General features: G+C 36.3%; 2 long non-coding RNA genes across 2 annotated transcripts in view; one reads left to right on the forward strand and one right to left on the reverse strand.

The window, feature by feature from the left end:
• The window catches only part of LOC125617956, a 9,018-nt gene extending 5,678 nt beyond the window's left edge, over positions 1 to 3,340 (forward strand). The window contains exons 2-3 of the long non-coding RNA XR_007349086.1: positions 131 to 135; positions 3,215 to 3,340. This is a non-coding gene — a long non-coding RNA (uncharacterized LOC125617956). The remainder of the gene's footprint in view (positions 1 to 130; positions 136 to 3,214) is intronic.
• On the reverse strand, positions 1,693 to 12,224 carry LOC107149738. Its single transcript, XR_001504454.2, has 3 exons — positions 11,150 to 12,224; positions 8,326 to 8,422; positions 1,693 to 2,590 (listed from the first exon to the last, which is right to left on the reverse strand). It is a non-coding gene; the product is annotated as an uncharacterized LOC107149738 (long non-coding RNA).
• Positions 12,225 to 20,284: the final 8,060 nt, after the last annotated feature.

Raw genomic sequence — 20,284 nt, forward strand, 5'->3', positions numbered from 1 at the left:
GCTGGTACAAAGACCTCTCCACAGGTGTGGTTGTATATTGGACCGGTAGTCAATGACGGGTAAGATGCAATTGCAATGGTACCAACCTAACGGGTAAGGACCATATGTACTATTGGACAACCTAAGGCAGGCACGGTCCCTAAGCCACATGCTTTTTGTTTAAACAGAGAGGGGGAGATGTTGAGAGCCACAGCCGAAGGGGCCCCAGCAAACTTCCAGCTGCCGGCTGATGATTGGCTCACAGCGGCCCCAGCAACATCATCCTGTCATTTTGATATGTTTCTAATGTTTAATTTTCTCATATTTCCCATTTGATTAGCTATTTTCTTAAATGAGATTCAACCATTCACTCATTCTAAAGTTTGTATATAATGACTTCTATTTGCTTTAAGTCTTTTCTGATGTGCTGGCCTAGAACTCATCAATTGTTTTGCTTTCTGCTCACTTTGAAAGTTGTTTTTTTTTTTTTTAAATATCTCCTTCAATTCTGAAGGATAATTCTGCCTGATGTATCAATCTTAGTTGGCAATTCTTTTCCTTTTTAGGCCTTTTTAGGGCCATCTTTTGATGAAGTGTTCTGGAATATCAGGATATATTTGGTATATATATATATATATATATATATATATATATATATATATATATGTAGTTGTTGTTAGAACATGAGGATGCCACTTTGCCACTTTCTTTATCTCACAAGATCTGGGTCTTTCTAGTAGGTCAGGCAATTGTGTTGTGTACAGCTTAGTATCTGGGATACACCATCTGTTATTGCTCTTTTAGACTTGAAAACTCTGTATTCTCTAAAAGCCAAAAGGGCATGGGAGTAATCTAACTAGAGGCCCTCTGTGGATTTGATATCCATGGTCTTTTTGTTATTTTTCTTTTCTGTTGCTGTGGGAGCAGGGGACCATTAGTAGGACCTGAGGCTTGTCCTAACCATTTCTACTTGGGACCTGGCCATCAGTTTGGGATTTTTTTCCCTATTCTTTTTGTTACAATTTTGCTGAAATTCGAGTGGGGTTAGGTTGTGTGTGCAACAAAGTGCATTCTTAGTTGCTTGGGGGCTTATCTCAGCAGCACAGTACCTACTATGGAAATTTGTGATCTCATACTAGATTTTCAGCACCACATAGAAAAATGGAAGAATACCCAAAGGACTTAAAAATAGAATATTGCAGATATACAGCCATATCAGTGTTTATAGCAACTTCAATTCACAAAAGCTAAATTGTGGAACCAACCCAGATGCCCTTCAGTAGATTAATGGATAGGGAAACTTTGGTGTATATACACAATGGAACATTACTCAGCATTACAAGAGAATAAAATCATGGCATTTGCTGGTAAATGGAGGGAGTTGGAGAATATAATGCTAAGTGAAGAAAGCCAATCCCCAAAAAACAAGGGCTTAATGTTTTCTTTGATATGAGGATGCTGACTAATAATGGCAATGGGGGAGGGAGCATGGAAGGAATGGAGGGACTTTAGATAGGGCAAAGGGGAGGAAGGAGAAGGGAGGGGGAACAGGGGTAGCAATTATGCTGGAATGAGTTAGACATCATTACCCTAAATACATGTCTGAAGACACAAATGATGTGAAAATACTTTGTGTACAATCAGTGACTTGAAAAATCGTGCTCTATATGTGTATTATGAAATGAATCGCATTCTGCCATTGTACATAACAAATTAGAATAAATAAATAATTTAATTTAAAAAAAAGAAAATGAAAGAATAACAAGAGCAACAAACAATATTAAGCATTTTAAAAAACAGTCCCTAGTATAACATCTATGGCACTAATAACCACACAAACAGGCATATTGAAGTCAGCTATTAATAACAGCAACAACAAATAACTGTGAACTAGAGATAACATTAAAATAAACTCCAGGTATCAATTATGGAATACACAGTATTCATAACTATGACAGCATATATAGTGGGGAGAGAAATTATATAAACTAAGTAATGTAAAGGATGTTAAAAACATTGTTGGCAGTGGCAAATGAATCATTGCTTTGAACTTTTTCACCGTGGACAACTAGACTGCCCTTTTGGGTTTCTCTCATACAACAGTGCTAAAAGACATGCTCATTTGCAGGTGGCCACTCTTAATGACAAAGATTCTGTGTCTTGTGTGGGATTTATAAGTTCTATTGCTTCAGATGCCTGCTGCCATAGTGTGAAAGAAATATAGGCATGCTGAACAGCCATGAGGTGCCAGGTATCTGAAGCAAGATGAAAATATCACACAAGTAGATACGCCCCAATTAGTCTGCTCCTGCTGACTATGTCTCCCTTGAAAAAGCCTTCCTGACAATAAATCTCTTTGATGTGCTTCCCTTTAAATAAAGGATTGGTGGGCTTTTTCCTTTGTTGGAGTTATTACCCTGTGGGGTGTTCCTGGAGGAGCTGCATGGGTGGCGTTCCGGAGAGTTCCTGGGGAGTGTGCTGGTGGAGTTTGGAAATAAAGTTTGTTCCTGCTTGAGTGGCTCGTGATTTGTGCCCAGCCAGACTGTGGCAATGTGCAGTCTGTGTGCCCTTGGCCAAGTCATTGCATCTCTGAGGCCCAGCTTCATCATTTCTTAAATGGAAATAATTTCACTTTAGTTAAAGGCAATTAAGAAAATCAAAAGTGATATGTATGAAATTACATGCTTATTTTGAGAATACCTGTACACATGAGCATTAAATATTATATATCTGGGATCTTGACAGCAATTTTCCTTACTAAATACATTGTGAATAACAGTGTTCTCCAATTTAAAACAAACACCACAATATCTTTATAGGACACATATTTATTTCTACAGCATTACCATTAGTGATCTGGTAATTTACATCTATCCAATGACATGCAATTCAATTCACAACTTCCAAATACAGTAGTCTCATATACCAGCTTGCATATTGTTTCTTGGGTGCTGGGAGTCTGTTCAGTATACTGTCTGCCTCCTATCTACCTCTAAAACACCTGCCTCTTTTTCTGTCTCCAGTATTATTGTTTATGGTCTGATATTTTTCATTCCATAACATCTAAACACATTCTAATCAGCAAGAAAAGCAGTCACATCTGGAAGAGGTGAGAGATTGGCAGAGCCATGGTTTCTCAAGCCTCTCCCTTCATATCTCTTAGATTGTCTCTTCCTCAGTTCTGCTGAGTAAGTTCTGCTGAGTAAGTTTTACCTATGTACTGATGGAGCGGGAGAAGCTCTTCTGTGCCTCTTTCTTTTGTGGAATCTATGACCCAGTTATCCTTGGAGTGAAATAATGGGTATTGATTTGATGGGAAGCTTGTTGGTCTAGGAACAGAGTCAGTGTGGTGTTTGCTTTACTCTTCTAAGGTAGCTTTGGAGGCAGCTCTGATGTAAGCCATAGCACACCATTATGGGCATTGGAGCTCATTCAAATTCCAGTTCGGACCCCTGTGAGCTATGTGAATGAAAGTCTCCCATGCTCACAGAATCTCTGTTTCCCTATTTGACAAATAAAAAATAAGAAACTCTGCCCTCTGTTCCCCAGAATTTGGGGGGTGGGGGTGGGAGTGGAGTGCTAAATAGCAAATGTTATGTACTTTCATTTAGTTATGTCATGATGTGTGTTTGGTATTTTGAAATGTTTATATTGTACTCCCTAGTTTATGCTTAGTCACTTGTGACGTTAGGTTAACATTTTAAAATATTTAAGAGGCTTGACTTTCAAAGACAAACTATCTTATTGTTTGATGAAATATCAGAAGTTTAATAATTTTATATGAAATTCAGAGATACACTTTTTTGCCTAAGTCATGAATTTCCATCCAGTCTGAGAATCCAGCATGTTGAGCTATGTTTTGGATAAATTCTTCATTTTTTTCTTAATCCTATCTGTACGTGGGGACTACCAGATGTTGTGTTCTTATATGGGATTCTGTGCTGGGGGGTTATGAGTTTGGGGGCAGATTTGTTTGTTTTCTTGTTTTCAGAGGCTTTCAACTTGCACAATTGAAAAGGATTCCCCTTTCTGTTTTATAACTATGTTCTTTTGTATGGAGTTATTTCTTTCATTTGGGGATTTCTCTGTATTCTTCATATATGAGTAGATTCAGGGGTGTGACCTAAGGGCCCCCTCTGGTTGATCCTCTTTGGGGCCTGGTGGTTGGCTTGAGGTTTTTCCTCCTTATTTCTATGTGTTGAAGTAATTTTGAGGCTGAGGTGCAGCTACTACATGTATGAGGTGAGATTTGTTATTACTGGGCTGAGTTGTGAGAATTGCTTGGGAGCAGGATGTCTGTGAACCTGAAATGACCCACTCACTTTCCAACCCCAATTCCAGGAAGCGGTGAGCCAGGAACAGCACTATTGTTATCAACAGTCATATAGTCTTAAGGTAAATGTTCAAATCACTATTAGACAGCAGGGGTCTACTACATTGCCAGCTGTATTAATAATCATAACAACATGAATGAGGTACAAATTCCATAAACTGTATAATTTTGTATTTAATGAAATTACAGTTTCTTTTCTGAAAAGAAAACAGAGTAGAAAGGTTAGAAAAAATTTGAAATGTTTTAAAAAGTGAAGACAGGAGAGGCAGAAGATAGATCACAAATGTTGAATATAAAGAAAGAAATAAAAAATTAACTGAAAATAATTTACCAATTAAAAAGATGAAGAGAGAATAGGAAAATTTGATTGTTATTTGGAGAAGAGAGTGATGAAGAGGAAATAAGACGAACAAAATCCAAGGTACAGCAAACAAGCAAATGTAAGATCAAATTCAAATCCATGTATGAATATTTCAGTCCTACTGAAACCAATGCTAAATAATAAACAGGTACCAAAGAAAACAGTTAAAGTTAAAGCAAAACTATGTGAATATATACATATATCAAACCTATTTGGGCTGTGAAAATACTCACATGCATACAAACACATATACACCCTCACAGACACACACACAAATCTGGCACAATGGAAAGAATTTAAAAATAATAAAAAACAATAAAATGATATTTGAAAAAATTAAAGTTTTTAAATTTGTTTTTAAATGCACATGACAGTAGAGTGTATTTTGATTTATTATACATATATGGAGTACATCCCATTCCAATTAAGAATCCCATTCTTGTGGTTGTACATAATGTGGAGTTATACTGGTTTTATGTTCATTTATAAGCAAAGAAAAGTTATGTCTGATTAATTCTACTGTCTTTTTTATACACATCCCCATCCTTTCCCTTTATTCCTCTTTGTCTAATCCAATGAACTTCTATTCTTCTTCTCTCTACCCTTCCTTGTTATGGATTAGTTTGCATATATCAGAGAGAATATTTGGTCTTTGGTTTTTTGGTACTGACTTATTTCACTTAGCATGATATTTTCCAATTCCATCTATTTACTGGCAAATTTTATTCTGTTTTATGGCTGAGGAATGTTCGAATCATTGTGCATATATTCCACATTTTCTTTATTCAGTTATCTGTTGAAGGACACCTAGGTTGGTTCTATAGCTTGGTTATTGTAAATAGAGCTCCTATCCATACACATTGACGTGGCTGTGTCACTATAGTATGCAGATTTCAAGTGCTCTGGGTATAATGTGAGGAGTGGGATAACTGAACTAAATGGTGGTTCCATTTCAATTTTTTTAAGAAAAACTGCTTTCCAGAGTGGTTGCACTAATTTGCAGTACCAACACCAATGTATTCCCCCCATATCCTCACCAGTGTTCTTACTAATTGCCATTCTGACTGGAGTGAGATGGAATCTCAGTGTAGTTTTAGTTTGCTCTTCAAAATTAAGCAATAAAATTATATGGAAGATTTTTCATATTTTTTGAGCATTCCGTTTTCTTCTATGAAGTACCTATTCAGTTTCTTTTCCCATTTATTGATTGGATTATTATTATTATTATTATTATTATTATGTTTTTTGAGTTCTTTAATTTTAAAACATAAAGCAAACAATATATTTTTAAATGGAGCGAACATGGAGTAAAAATGTAAAAATATTCATGAGAAATAAATGGCTTCTTTCCACTGAGGAAACTGTTGACAGAGATGGATTTTCATTCTTCGTATTTATTTTTTGCTTCAGAAATCAAGGATTAAGGTTTGAGTATCATTAAGCCAATCTTCTTTGCATTCTTCACTTAGCTAGCTGTCAGACATTGTGAATAGGAGCCCAATCTGGTTGTAGTAGCTCTCAATTTCCATTCTCTCAGGGTAGGGTGAGATACACTGAGGAGTGCTGACAAATTGTAAATTCTGTAGTGAGAATGGTGCAGACTTCTAAATTGGAAGTTTTGGTACTTGTGATTTAGTTTTGGTCATTTGCTGTTATTTTTTTTTTTTTTTTGGCCTGGAGTTTAACTGTACTGAAAGTGCAATTAGTTCATTAAAAGAATGATCTGATGCATGAATTTTAAGTATTTTTATAGCAATCAAAATTAAGTTTCTCTGAAGAAAAGGCTGTACCTCATGTTAAGAAATACCTATGAGATAGACTGTCAGTAAGATGGTGAAGTACAATATTCTTCATTTCCTTTTGCTCAAGAACAACAATAAGAGAAATAACTAGAAATGAAAAAAGTTCCAGGAGACTTAAGAGTCCACCACAGCAACACCATGGTGTAAAAGCTCAAAAATATCTTCTCCAATGCTAGGAAGAACACAGCCATTTTACCTACAGCTTTCTGTTTTCCCGTCTCATTATAATAATCATCCGCCATAATCAAGAATGATTCAACATGCATGGATCAATAAATGTGATACATCATGTTAACAGAATGAAGAACAAGAATCACAGAAGCATTTTAATAGGTGTAGAAAAAACATGGGAAAGATGTTCCATAGCTTTGTTCTAGCAATGCTTTGTTTACAATCCCTTTTTAATTTACACTTAAGAATCAAACATATTTATGGGGCACCATTTCTTGTTTTGATACCTGTGTATTTTGTGTAAAGTTCAAATCAAGGTAAAAATACCTATCTCCTCAAATGTTTCTCATTTATTAGTGATGAAATACTCAAAGTCCCTTCTTTTAGCTGTTTTGAAAATGAGAAGTACATTGTCTATCACTACCCTACTGCACAACATAATTCCAGGACTTATTTTTTCCAGTCTATATGTTAGTACCCATAACTCAAATTTGCCCCAACCCTCATTCTTGAGCCTACAATAAACAGTCTGTGGCATGCTTCTCTCCCTTATATTCTCTCTCTCTCTCTCTCTCTCTCTCTCTCTCTCTATATATATATATATATATATATATATATATATATATATATATATATATATTCTTTCTTTGCTTATTTCATTCTTTCTCCTTTGACTTGGACACCAAAGAGCAAAAAAAAAAGTTTAAAAAATAAATAAACTGGTAAGATTATATCATTCTAAAAATATTTCGTCACTCCACATGAAATGATCTAGAAAATAAAAACACACTTATTGAAGGGAAGAAAATATTTATAAGCCAACTTACCAATAAGGGATTAGTATCCAAAATATATAGGAACACAAAAACAAATAAATATCAACACAAAAACCAAATCAAACTAACCAAAACTTCAAAATCTTATTAAAACGGCCAAGGTAGAAAATAAATGAAATTGAAGACCATCATGCTAAATGAAAATAGGCCAGATCCAGAAACTTGAGGATGGAATGTATTCTCTGATATGTAGATGCTAGACCAAAATAAGGGAAAAAAATAAAGGGAAGATTCCACAACAATAGAAGAAATTAGTGGAGGAAAGAGACTGAGTGGAGAGTGAATACATGGGAAAAGTGAAGAACTCTGAAATAATTCTGACCAAACTGTCTTATGTACATATATGAATATAGTACTCTGAACCTATCTTTGAGTATATCCATAAGAATCTAATTTGAAGGGGAAAAAACCTATAAATAATAGAAGGAATATCAGTAGAGTAGAAGAAAGGGAAAGGGGGGACGAAGAAGAGAGGGAAAGGGGGAAGAAGAAGGGAGGGAAAGGGGAAGCACAGGGGACTGAATTAGAGCACATTAAATCAAAATGAATCCAAATATTATGTATAACTGAATTCAACTAATAAAAAATTGACAAAGAATATGAGTAGATATTTTTCCAAAAAAATGCAAATGGCCAACAGATATATAAAGACAATTCAAAATCACAATGAGATATCACCTCACATCTGTTAGGATTGTTGTTATCAAAGTCAAAACATAGCAGACGTTGGCAAAGATGTAGAGAAGAGGAAATCTCATTCAGTGATGGAAATGTAAATTGGTACAGCCATTACAGAAATGACTGTATTTTCAGCTTCCTCAAAATATTAAAATATAGACCTACCATATGATCCAGTAGCCCTACTTCTTGGTATATAGCCAAAGAGATGAAATCAGTATGTCCAAAAGGTGTTCACACTCCATATTCACTTCAGCATTATCTGCAATAGTCAAGAAAGGACACCAACCTAAGCAGCCACTGGTGGCTGAGTGCATAATTCAAATGTGATTTACACATAAAATAGAATATCGTTCAGCCTTAAAAAAAAAATAAGACCTCCTACTACTTACCACAACATGGAATGAGGCCGGAGGACTTTATGATGAGGGAAATAGCCACACACACAGAAAGTTCTTCACTATGTAATCTCACTTACATGTGGAATCTTACAAAACAAACCAAAAAGCCTCCAACTCATAGCAATAGAGACTAGAATGGTGATTGTTTGGGGCTGGGATGCATTGTCTACATAAATCACAATGTCATGTTTTACACTATAAATATGTATAGTTTTTATTTCTCCATCATTCCTCAATAAAGCAATTAATAATAAGAAACCTATGAACTGAGAATAAGCATAAGAGAGTAAAGGAAAAAATTAACCACTCAGGGTCCACTGGGTAGTAACAGAATCTTTGGGGGTTTTACACAAATGTTCAGACAATACCTTATGAATTGTTGCTGGGCAAGAGAAATTGTTCTTCCATGATATGCTGCATGGCCTGGTGCTGCCTCCCTGGTACTCACTCTCTTGCTGTGTTAGTAATAGCTGTGGTCTCAACCTACGAATCTTCAGATCATCTGGAGTCACTTTTAAAAATATAGACTTCCAGTATTCATTGTGGGCTTATTCAATGAAAGTCTCTATGCCCTGCTAATAACCCAGAAGAAATCAGCTGGGTGTTGGTGCAAAGGTGGATAAGCACTGGGTACTGATAAGTTGTTAAACTTCAGAAGTTGAAGAATAAATGTTCAAATTTGATTCTTCTGTTTATTAGACATGGTACACTACAAATGAGCTTGTAACTCTCTGACTTCATTTCTTTTGCATGTAAAACAGGACAAATAAGTAAATGCATCAATGTGAGGATTAATTATAGTGTAGATATCAACCACCTGACCCAGGCATGGCACATACATGAAAGCTATGATTGCCATCAGTTTGTGAACACAAGTCAGAGATATTTGAAGATTCTTATGGCACTGTAATATATAATAAGTATAATGATAATAAACTGAATAACAGTCTGAATCATTCCGAACGTGTAGATCAAATGCTGATCTTCTTCAGCTAATATCTGCACTTTCTTTCTCCTTTCCAGTTGTCAAAAGCCTATGGCCCTGTGTTCACTGTGTATTTGGGTACGAGGCCCACTGTGGTGTTGCATGGATATGAAACTGTGAAGGAAGCCTTGATTGATGGGGAAGTATTTTCTGGAAGAGGCAGTTTCCCTGTGGTTGACAGAGTTACTGAAGGACTTGGTAAGTGTGCATGCATGTGAGGTGGCTGAGCAATGGTCATGGGGAGGAGAAGAATGAAAAAGAGAAAGCCACATTGAGCTTGACCAAATCTATGGCTACCACGAGTCAACGTCCTCTACCCCGACTGGGATATCCTTCCTAGATTGTGCTCCCCCTCATTTAAGAAAAAGGATAAGCACTTCTCATTCATGACTCTGCAGAATTTTGGGATAGTGAAGACAAACACTGAGTTCAAGAGGAAGCCTGCTGCCTTGTAGAGGAGTTGAAGAAGACCAAAAGTGAGTGATTCATCATATCGCCATCCTTAACAGAGTGTTCTTTTCTGTTTCTAATGGATACATTTCAGCAAGAGCCAGACCTATAATTATTGGTCCATTCAGTCCTTATGGAGAAGGGATGATTTGAAGCAGAGAGCCCGAGTTGGTTTATCTTTGCTGCCTGTGCTTTATCAGTGTTTTCAAATCATTGCATAATGAAGCTTTATCAATGTTTTCAAATCATTGCATAATGAAGACACAGAGTTTAGAGATGTACTATCTTAAAATTTTAAAGATCAGAGTTTCCCCCATGGCATATTTTTGAGTTTCCCACTCCACAGCTTCACCATTGTCCATTGGACACAGTGGAAGTAACTGCTTTAGACCCTGTGGAGCTGAAGCAAGTGTTGTATGCTTTCACTGTATTGGACTGTGGTTGTCCAGTCACTTTTGCTGTCTCACTTCTCACAAAGTTTCTTCCAAGGCCAGTGCCTACAATTTCGACTAGTAATCATACTAATCTATGGTTTTCCACTCCTTGATAGTCTCATTAATCATGATTATGGTAATCACCTCTCCCTGTCTTTTCTACTAACCCATGAAGTGCTTTTCACAGTGTCTCTGATTCTCAGCTTGAATCTTGATTGCTCCATTTTTAAATTTCTCTTTCAAATTAACTAAAAAGAAAGACTAAAAATCAGACTTTACAAGTGAATGACACATAGAAATTCCCAGGCTTCCCAAATTACCCTTTAACTCCATAGCTGAAATAAATCTTTGTTCTCGAAGCTTAGAATGCTGGAACGTTTAAAGAGCCTGTCAAAGGAGTAAATGACTTGAAAGCTTTAGTCTTACCCAATGCTCTATGCTTTCTTTGCATCATTTTTTGTTTGTTTGTTTTTAGATTATTCTATTGTGTTTTTTATTAACATGTAATCAGTCCACATTAATGAAAGTCACTATGGTATTCGCACACATGTGTGCAGCATATACTGTTAAAATTCATCCTCTCCATCTCCCTACCCTCCTCACCACCAGCACACACACATCCCCATCTCCACAAATCACTCTTCAACTTTCAGGTTCATATCTATTTTACCTTCCACACATAAGAGAGACCATGTAATACTTGTCTTTCTTTTTCTCACCTCCTACTTACAAAGGTCTTCAGTTCTCTCTTCTTTGCTGCAAATGACAAGATTTTTTTATTCTTTATGAGTGAATACAAATATATTGTGTATATGTAACAGATTTTCTTTATTCACACATAATTTAATATGATATCATAGTTATTATGAATAGTGTCATATTATTTTCAACATGCAAGAATGTATGTGTGGTGACCCGTTCTAATTAGACCGTGGCCGCCATTAGAAGATGGCGCCGGCTTCCACTGTGGCCTGTGATAAACAACTCCTAATATGGGGAATTGGCACGCAATCCCTTCCCACCCTATGAGAAAGGTCCACATGGCAGCTTAAGATTGGTATGCTGGAGGCTTTATTAGGCTGTGCTTGGGCACTCGGCGACGGGTCACAAAAAGATGATAACATGAATCAAGGCCTGAATAAACTGCTGAAAGAAGAATCCTGTGTCGTGTTTTCCCTTGCTGGCGAGGGGTCGTGGCATGTATGTTGCATGTTGATTTCATTTCTTCCATCTGTGTACCAGAAGCAGGACACCTGGATTATATGGAAAATCTGTTTAAATTTGAGGAAACTCCATACTCTTTTCCAAAATGGCTATCCTGATATACGTTTCCACCAACAGGTATAAGGTTTAATTTTTCTGCACACCTCTCCAAAATTTGTTATTTGTTGTGATGGCAACAGTGGTAATTTTGGTTTCTTATTTTTGTTTTTGTGTTTTGATGTTAGCCATTTTAATCAGGGCATAATGATATCTCTTGGTATTTTTGATTTGCATTCCCCTGGTGGCTCACGATAATGAGCATTTTAAAAATATATTTATTGGTTAGTCATATTTCTTCTTTTGAGAAGTGCCTATTAAGATTATTTTCCCATTTTCATTGTATTACCTGGTGTTTTTTGTTAAGTTTTCTTTGTTCCTTACCTTTGTCAATTTTAATCCTTTGTGATATGAATAATTGGCAAATATTATCTCCTATTTTGTAGGATGTCTACTCAGTCTGTTGACTGTTGTGTGAGAGCTTTTAAGTTTCATCTAATCTACTTGCCTATTTTTGCTTTTAGGGTCATATACAAAATATATATATATATTGCTTGTATCCATGTTGAAGTGTTTCCCCTATGTTTTCTTCTAGTTAATTTAGGGTTTCAGGTCTGGCAGTAAGGTTTCTGAGCCATTTTGAGTTGAATTTTCTACAGGTGAGAGATAAGGGTCAAGCTGCATCTTCTGCATGCTACATTTATTGAAAAGGCTCTCCTTTCTCAACCATAAGTTTGGATAACTTTGTTGAGAATCAGTCAATTGTAGTTGTATGGGTTTTTGTCCCTCCCTCCCCCCAGGGATCTCCATTTTCTTCCATAGTTCTGTTTGATTTCTTTTTTAAAGAAAAGACATTAATTATTTTTTATAAATTTTATGATAAGTACATACATTTGGTTATTATTAGTGCCATAATATTCATACATCATAATATTAATATTACAAAACTATAATATTATTTTTTAAATTTATGTGTTTATTCTAATTAGGTATATATGAGGGCAGAATGCATTTTGATTTATTGTACACACATGGCACAGAGTTTTTCATTTCTTTGGTTGCACATGATGCATTATCATGCCTTATGTGCAGTCACACATGTACTTAGGGTAATTATGTCCATCTCATTCCACAATCTTCCCTGCTCCCATGCCCCCTCCCATCCCCTTCCTCCTCTTTACCCAATCAAAGTTCTTCCATTTCTCCCATGCTCCCTGTCCCCCATTATGGATCAGCATCTACTTATCAGAGAGAATTTTCAGCCTTTGGTTTTTTTGAGGTTGGCTTGCTTCACTTAACATGAGATTCTCCAACTCCATCCATTTACCTGCAAATCCCAAAATTTTATTCTCTTTTATTGCTGAGTAATATTCCATTGTGTATATATACCACAATTTCTTTATCCATTCATCTATTGAAAGGCATCTAGGTTGGTTCCACTGATTAGCTATTGTGAATTGAGCTGTTATAAACATTGATGTGGCTATGTCACTATGCTGATTTTAAGTCCTTTAGGTATAGACTGAGGAGTGGGATAGCTGGGTCAAATGGTGGTTCCATTCCAAGTTTTCTAAAGAATCTTCATACTGCTTTCCAGAGTGGTTGCATCAGTTTTCCACCAGCAATGTATATAAGTCTACCTTTTTCCTCACATCCTCACCAATACTTATTATTGCTTGTAATATTCATAATTGCCATTCTGACTGGAGTGAGATGAAATCTTAAGAGTAATTTTTATTTGCATTTCTGTGTACCATTTGCATTGGGTTCTGTTAATATTTGATTGTTTTAATACTAGTGCCATGCTGTGTAAGGGTTTGTATTTTGGATTGGAGTCTCTAATGGATTCATGGCTTGGCATGCTTGGTGGCTGGGATAGTTTCTGTACAAAAATACAGGATGCCTAGCTGTTGAGGTAGTTTCTGTGCAAAGACACAGGACACCTACCTTCTATACCAATGCCCTCCATGAGGAAGCTCTGTACTAGAGTCATCAGCTTTTACTTTGATCTGAGGCACATAGCTTCTGGGAATTAAAAAAAAACTTATTGCTAAATAACTACAATGTTTTGCCAAATTCCTCTGTGCCTGGACCTGCCTGCCTAACACTATCTTCAAACAATGGATTTTCTTGAGAATTACACAAAGCTCCTAACATTTCATATTGTAAATGTAGAATGTAACTGTGGAATAAGTAACCCTAGTGATACAATGAACAATAATGTAGTTATAGCACTAATGATCTAATGTAACCTATTGATCTAAATAAATGAATCTGCTTAGAGGAGCAGCCATTTCTGCCTCTACATGTTATATCTATCTCCCTTTGTGATTCTTTAGAATGCTCTTTGCTTACTGGGGCTCAATAATATGGCTGGAAATCAGGAATTGTTCTGCCTCCAACTTTGCTCTATAGCTCAAGATTGTCTTCACTATTCAGATTCCTTTGTGCTTCCACATAAATTTTAGGATGGTTTTTTCCTAGTTCTGTGTTCTTATGACTTTGGTATTATCATGGAAATTGAATTGAATCTGCAAATTTATGTGAATTATAGGATACATTTAAAAATTTTAACCCTCCATTTTCTGAAAATGGGACATTTTTCCATTTTTTGGTGTCTTCTTCAATTTCAATCACCAGTGTTTTTTAAATTTTCATTGTAGTCTACCACTTCCTCGGTTAACTTTTTTTTTTTAACCAAGTAAATTTTAATTAAATCTATAGTTGTGAATTTGGATATTTTTTCTATAAATGAAATTCATTGATCACCTAATGGGAATTTCATTTTTATAGATTCCCACAAAAAAAGAAAACTTGTCCTACTTTAATTTCTTTACCTATAAAATAACAAGTTTGATTAAAGTCATAGCCAGCATTCAAATGTACTAATATATTTGGTGATATTGGTGATTATTCAGAGAAATATTCCAGAAGTTCACAAGGGGGCAACATTGCCAAATAGATTAAATTTTGAGGCATTTGAAGATGATGGGTTGTATTTCTTAAGGTGGGAATAATTTCCCTCCATGTCTCTCTCTTTCTTTCTCTCTCTCTTTAATAAAGAAATAAAGATTAGATTTATGAAGTTAACCTCTGACTTACTCAATTAATTTTAAAATAAAAATTTCTCACTTTTATTTTGATAAAAACATGTCGTTGTTATATATGTTTGGTTTTATTCTCATAAACATGAATATAAGCATAAAATGTACTGCTTATATTCATTTGTTCCACAAATACACAAATTTCTACATAGTTACTTTCTATTTAGTGTATGTATATATATATATATATATATATATATATATATATATATATTTAAAAAATTGGTGGCTGAGATAGTTTCTGTACAAAAGTACATGATGCCTAGCCATTGGTAAAGTTTCTGTGCAAAGACACAGGACATCTACCTTCTGTACCAGTGCCCTCCATGAGGAAGCATATTTATACATATTTTTAATGAATATTTATTTTAATGAATATTTCTAACTTGTATTCTTTCCTACATCATTCCTAATTACCTACAACTCATAAAACTTAACACCAAAACAATGTATGAAACAATCAATAAATGGAAAAGGAACTAAATGGACACAATTTGAAGGAAGAAATATGGATGGCTAACAAATACATGAAAAAGCATTCAATATCTCTAGAACTGAGAGAAAGGCAAATTAAAACTATACTGAGATTCCATCTCACTGCCACCAGAATGGCAAATGTCAAGAATACAATATTAACAATAAATGTTGGTGAGGACATGGGGGCAAATTTCACTCATACAGTGTTAGTGAAACTGCAAATTGGTGCAATATTCTGGAAAGAAGTATGGAGATTCCTCAGAACACTATGAATGGAACCACCATTTGACCCAGTTACCCCCCTTCTCAACGGATTTGGAATCAGCATACCACATTGATGTAGCCACATCAATGATTATAGCAGCAGAATTCACAATAACTAATCTTTTAAACCAAACTCAGTGCCCTTCCACAGATGACTGGATAAAGAAAATGGGGCATATATACACTGCATCATATTACTGAGCCATAAAAAGAATGACGTGTGGCATTTTCTATTACATGGATGAGTCTGGAGACTATCAGGCTAAGTGAAATAAGTCAGTCCCACAAAGCCAAATGTTAAGTCTTTTCTCTGATATGCAGAACGAATCCAAAATAAGGTGGGGCAGATGAAAAGAAAATAGAAGAAAGGTCAGTGGAGTAGACAAAGGGAAATGACTGAAAGGAAAAAAGGAAGGGATCGGGCGGGGGGCGGGGAAGATAATGGAATGAATCTGTCCTAAAATTCCTATGTACACATATAAATATACCACAGTGAATCTCACCATCATGTACATACACAATACAGTAATCTAAAAAAAACAAAAACCAACTATAAGTAAATAATAGAAAGTACAGAATAGGAGAGGGAGGGGAACAGTGGTGGAAAGAAGGGAGGAGGAGGACAAGTAATGGGGACTGAATTAGAATATATTATATTCCATGATTTTATAATTATGTCAAAATAAATACTATTGTCACGTATAACTAAAAAGAACTAATAGAAAATTAATACTAGACACATGCACAAAAACACACACAAAACAAATATTTTTATTTAGGTTGTTGAAAAGGGAGAATAGGAGCATAGATGCTGTAAGAAAACTGAATTGGCTAGAGATTTTTGATGCTTGTTTTTTATAGCTGTGACAAAAAGGCCTAAAAAGAATAATTTACAGAAAGAAGTTCTCCAGAAACTCAAAATTTTAGGTCTCCATCCATAGATGACTAGATTCATTCTTTGGGGCCTGAGGTGTGCACAACATAATAGCAGAAGGGTGTTGGGCAAGGAAGCAGCACATGACATTGGACCAGGAAGCAGAGAGACTTCACTCACCATGGACAAAATCTATACACAAAAGACACACCCCCAGTGACCAACCTCTCCAACAACCTACCTGTCTAGAGTTACCACCAAGTTAATCCCTATCTGTGAATCAATGCATTGATTAGGTTAAAGCTCTATCATTTCACCTCTAAACACTCTTGCATTTTCTCATGCATGAACTCTTGGGGAAAAACTCGAATTTAAACCATGGCAATGCTTCAGATGGCATCAATCTGACAAGGTAGTAGGGTTAGGTTAACAAAATGACTGCATTTTATTCATTACCTGTGAATGTCTAGAGCGTTTGGGTCCCTGGGTAAGGGTCGCGAAATAACCAGGACACAGGGGATGCAGAGCCAAGGCAGCAATCACAACTGCATGCTGAGGTTTATTTGCAAGTTCCTTTTATATACTTCTTCTAACAAAGCAAGCAATTCTTTAATATCACGTTGCCCACATTGCCCAAATATCATGCCTCAGCGGATACACAGAGCTAGATTCAGATTGTTCCTGTTTGTTTAATAAGTACCCTCCTAAAGTTCTTTGTAGACATTATCTAGTCCCCTGAGGATGCATTTGTTTCTTTAGAATGTATTGTTCCCAGGATAAGTATGCAGGAAGCTTCTTCCTCTTGGCCAAACCATGCAGAACTTGTGCCTTGCGATAAGGGGAAGAGAAGAGAACGTTTCCTCCTCCTAGCTGAGGTTTGCCTCAGCTGACCTAAATCACAGCCACAGCTCTTGCAAAAAGTCAGGCCTGAGGGAGCTAAACTCTGCACACCTAAACCCCAACAATTACCCTATGCTCAGCTGGAAGGTTCTGCATTCTTCATTAAAGTCAGTTGACTCGTAACTACTCTTGTGCAGTTACTTTATCCATAGAATGCCCAATTGAATTTAATGGTATTTTCAAAACCTCCTTCTATAGTAATTACTCTATGAGGCTTTGTATAAGAAAAAGCAGAGAACAGCATTGTGCTCTTTCTTTTTCAATTTTTAAAAATATTTTTAATTCTTTTTAGTTATACATAACAATAGAATTCACTTTGTCATAATTAGAAAAGCATGGAACATAATATGTTCTAATTCAGTTTCACCACTTTCCCTTTCCCTCCCCTCTTCTTACTCCCTGTTCTCTTTCCTCGACTGAGCATAATTCACAATTACCAAGCATTGTACTCTTTCTCTAGTTACCCAAATTCCCTTAGACTCTGTTCTCATCCACAAAGCATCAATCACGATAATTCATACCAATCTGTATTTCCAGATTATAGGTAGGAAAAAATTATTTTGAAAAAGGAGAGAACTCATATGAACTTATTTTTTCTCTAAAGATAATGTATGAGGCTTCTGCCTCTGATTCCGCTGCTGCCAGCCTGAGATCGCCTGGAGGTCTTCTTTCTGGGTGATGCTGTGACAGAAGAAACTGCAGCCCTGGATGCAACTGAAGCCAACACTGCTGCTGACCCCCAGAGATCACCTGGTAATGCTGCCCCCACAGCTACAGTTCCTGCTGCCACTGCAGCCACCACTACTGCTGACCCACTGCCTACTGCCAACAACTACTGCCACTACTGCTGCCACCATGGCCTAGAGGACTTCTTCCAAGGAGACTCCAGCTTTGGTTGCACATGGCTGCACCCATTTTGGGACAGCATCCAGGCCTGGGACCTGAGTAACTACAGGTTTACCACCACAACAGCCTCTGTCTGGGGGCTCCAGCTGGACCTGCAGGTACAGTGTGGGGGTGCCTGTGGGTTTGGAGGAGCCTGGGGTCTTCCTGTTAAGAGTGCTGGTGGCCCTTGTCTTGCTGCTCCATCTCAGGGTTCCTTCTTTGCATGAGTGTATCCCTGGCGATCTCTCTGCAAGTAGGAGCAGCACTGAAATCTTGGGACTGCAGTGTTGCCAAGCCTGAGGTATGTATCTGAATCCCAGCTTGGTGGGATAGAGATTGGGTTCGAGAGGGCTGATCTGGGTTTGGTGATTCTGAGAGATGTCAGAGACATCTGAGAAACTGTTGGAACACTGACAGAGACAGTTTGACTTTCCAGCAAGATTTATTTTATTTTATCTCATTTTTTGATTCACTAATCTCTCTACCATATTTGGAATAGGATGGTTTTTGTGCATCAGTGTGTGGAGGACAATGATATATGAATGGTGTTTTGCATTTTTGTTGTATTCTTAGGTCTTTAATTTTTATCTCTTTGTTCAAGTTCTTTCTCTCTCTTATCTATTTTCTTTCCAACCTTTCTCCAACCAACAGCCAATGTCTGTTGACTCTTCTTCCACTCTTCCTGTGAAGTTTTACTTCTAGCTTCTCTCTTTCTCCCTTACAAATATTGCATACTACACTACTTGTGTTCTCTCATCCACTATTTGAAATTGTAAATCATTTAAAAAAATATTCTGTTTGTACTATAGATACTTATTGAACTCATCATTGTGGTTTAATGCAAGAAAGCAGTAGATGCCTTGGTGTGAGTTATTATGTTTAAGGCTATCTATTGTGTACACTGGGTGCTGTTTGTTATTGGTCTCACTGGTAAAGGCAAAGTGCTGGAAACCTTCTGGGACAGTATAGGTCTACAGGGTAGAATTTATCCTGCCTTAGATCCATATTTTAGATGGGAAAACACACTAACAACATGAAAAAAAGATGAGGGAATAAAGTATCCTGAATGAACTAAGATACTTCAACAACGGAAGCCACTGATAACACAGTAAAAGAAATGTCCAAGAAGGAGTTCAAATTGTATATAGTTAAACTGGTATGTGAAGAAAAGGATATTATAAGGAGTAAAATAAAAGAAAAAATACAGGAAACGAAAGACCACTTCAATAAAGAGTTAGAGATTGTGAAAAAAAAGCAGAAATCCTTGAAATGAAGAAATCAGTAAACTGAATTATAAGTTCAATAGAAAGCATAACCAACAGACTAGACCACTTGGAAGACAGAACCTCAGATAATGAAGACAAAATATATAATCTTGAAAGTAGAGTTGAACATGTGGAGAAGATGGTAAGAAACCATAAACAGAACATCCAAGTATTGTGGGATAATGAAAAAAACAAATTTAAGAGTTATCAAAATAGATGAAGAAGCATAGATAAAAACCAGAGGAATGTACAAATTTTTCAATGATATAATAGCAAAAAATTTCCAAAACCTAAAGAATGGAATGGAAAATCAAATCTAGGAGGCTTACAGAACCCCAAATGTACAAAATTATAGCAGACCCACACCAACACACATTATAATGAGAATGACTAACACACAGAATAAAGATAAAATCTTAAAGGCTGTGAGAGAAAAAAAATCAAATTACATATATGGGGAAACCAATTCAGATCTCAACTGATTTCTTAACCCAAATCCTCAAAGCTAGGAGGTCCTAGAATAATGTATTTTGAGCTCTGAAAGAAAACCAAAGCCAACCAAGAATTTTATATCCTCACCATTGGAATCAGGCCCCATCTTTCTGACTGGATCATCTATCATCTATGCTGACTGCCTGATCTTTGTTACTATCTCACAAAGAAAAACAAACGTAGATAAAAATCTCTAAAACTCAAAGGGACAAGATAAAGGAAAGTGAAAAACATAAAAAATATGGTAAAAATAAGAAACAATTACACACATACACATGCACACATATTCTCTCTCTCTCTCTCTCTCTCTCTCTCTCTCTCTCTCTCTCTCTC

This window comes from Marmota marmota, unplaced genomic scaffold, assembly GCF_001458135.2.
Source record: "Marmota marmota marmota unplaced genomic scaffold, marMar, whole genome shotgun sequence".
NCBI lineage: Eukaryota > Metazoa > Chordata > Mammalia > Rodentia > Sciuridae > Marmota > Marmota marmota.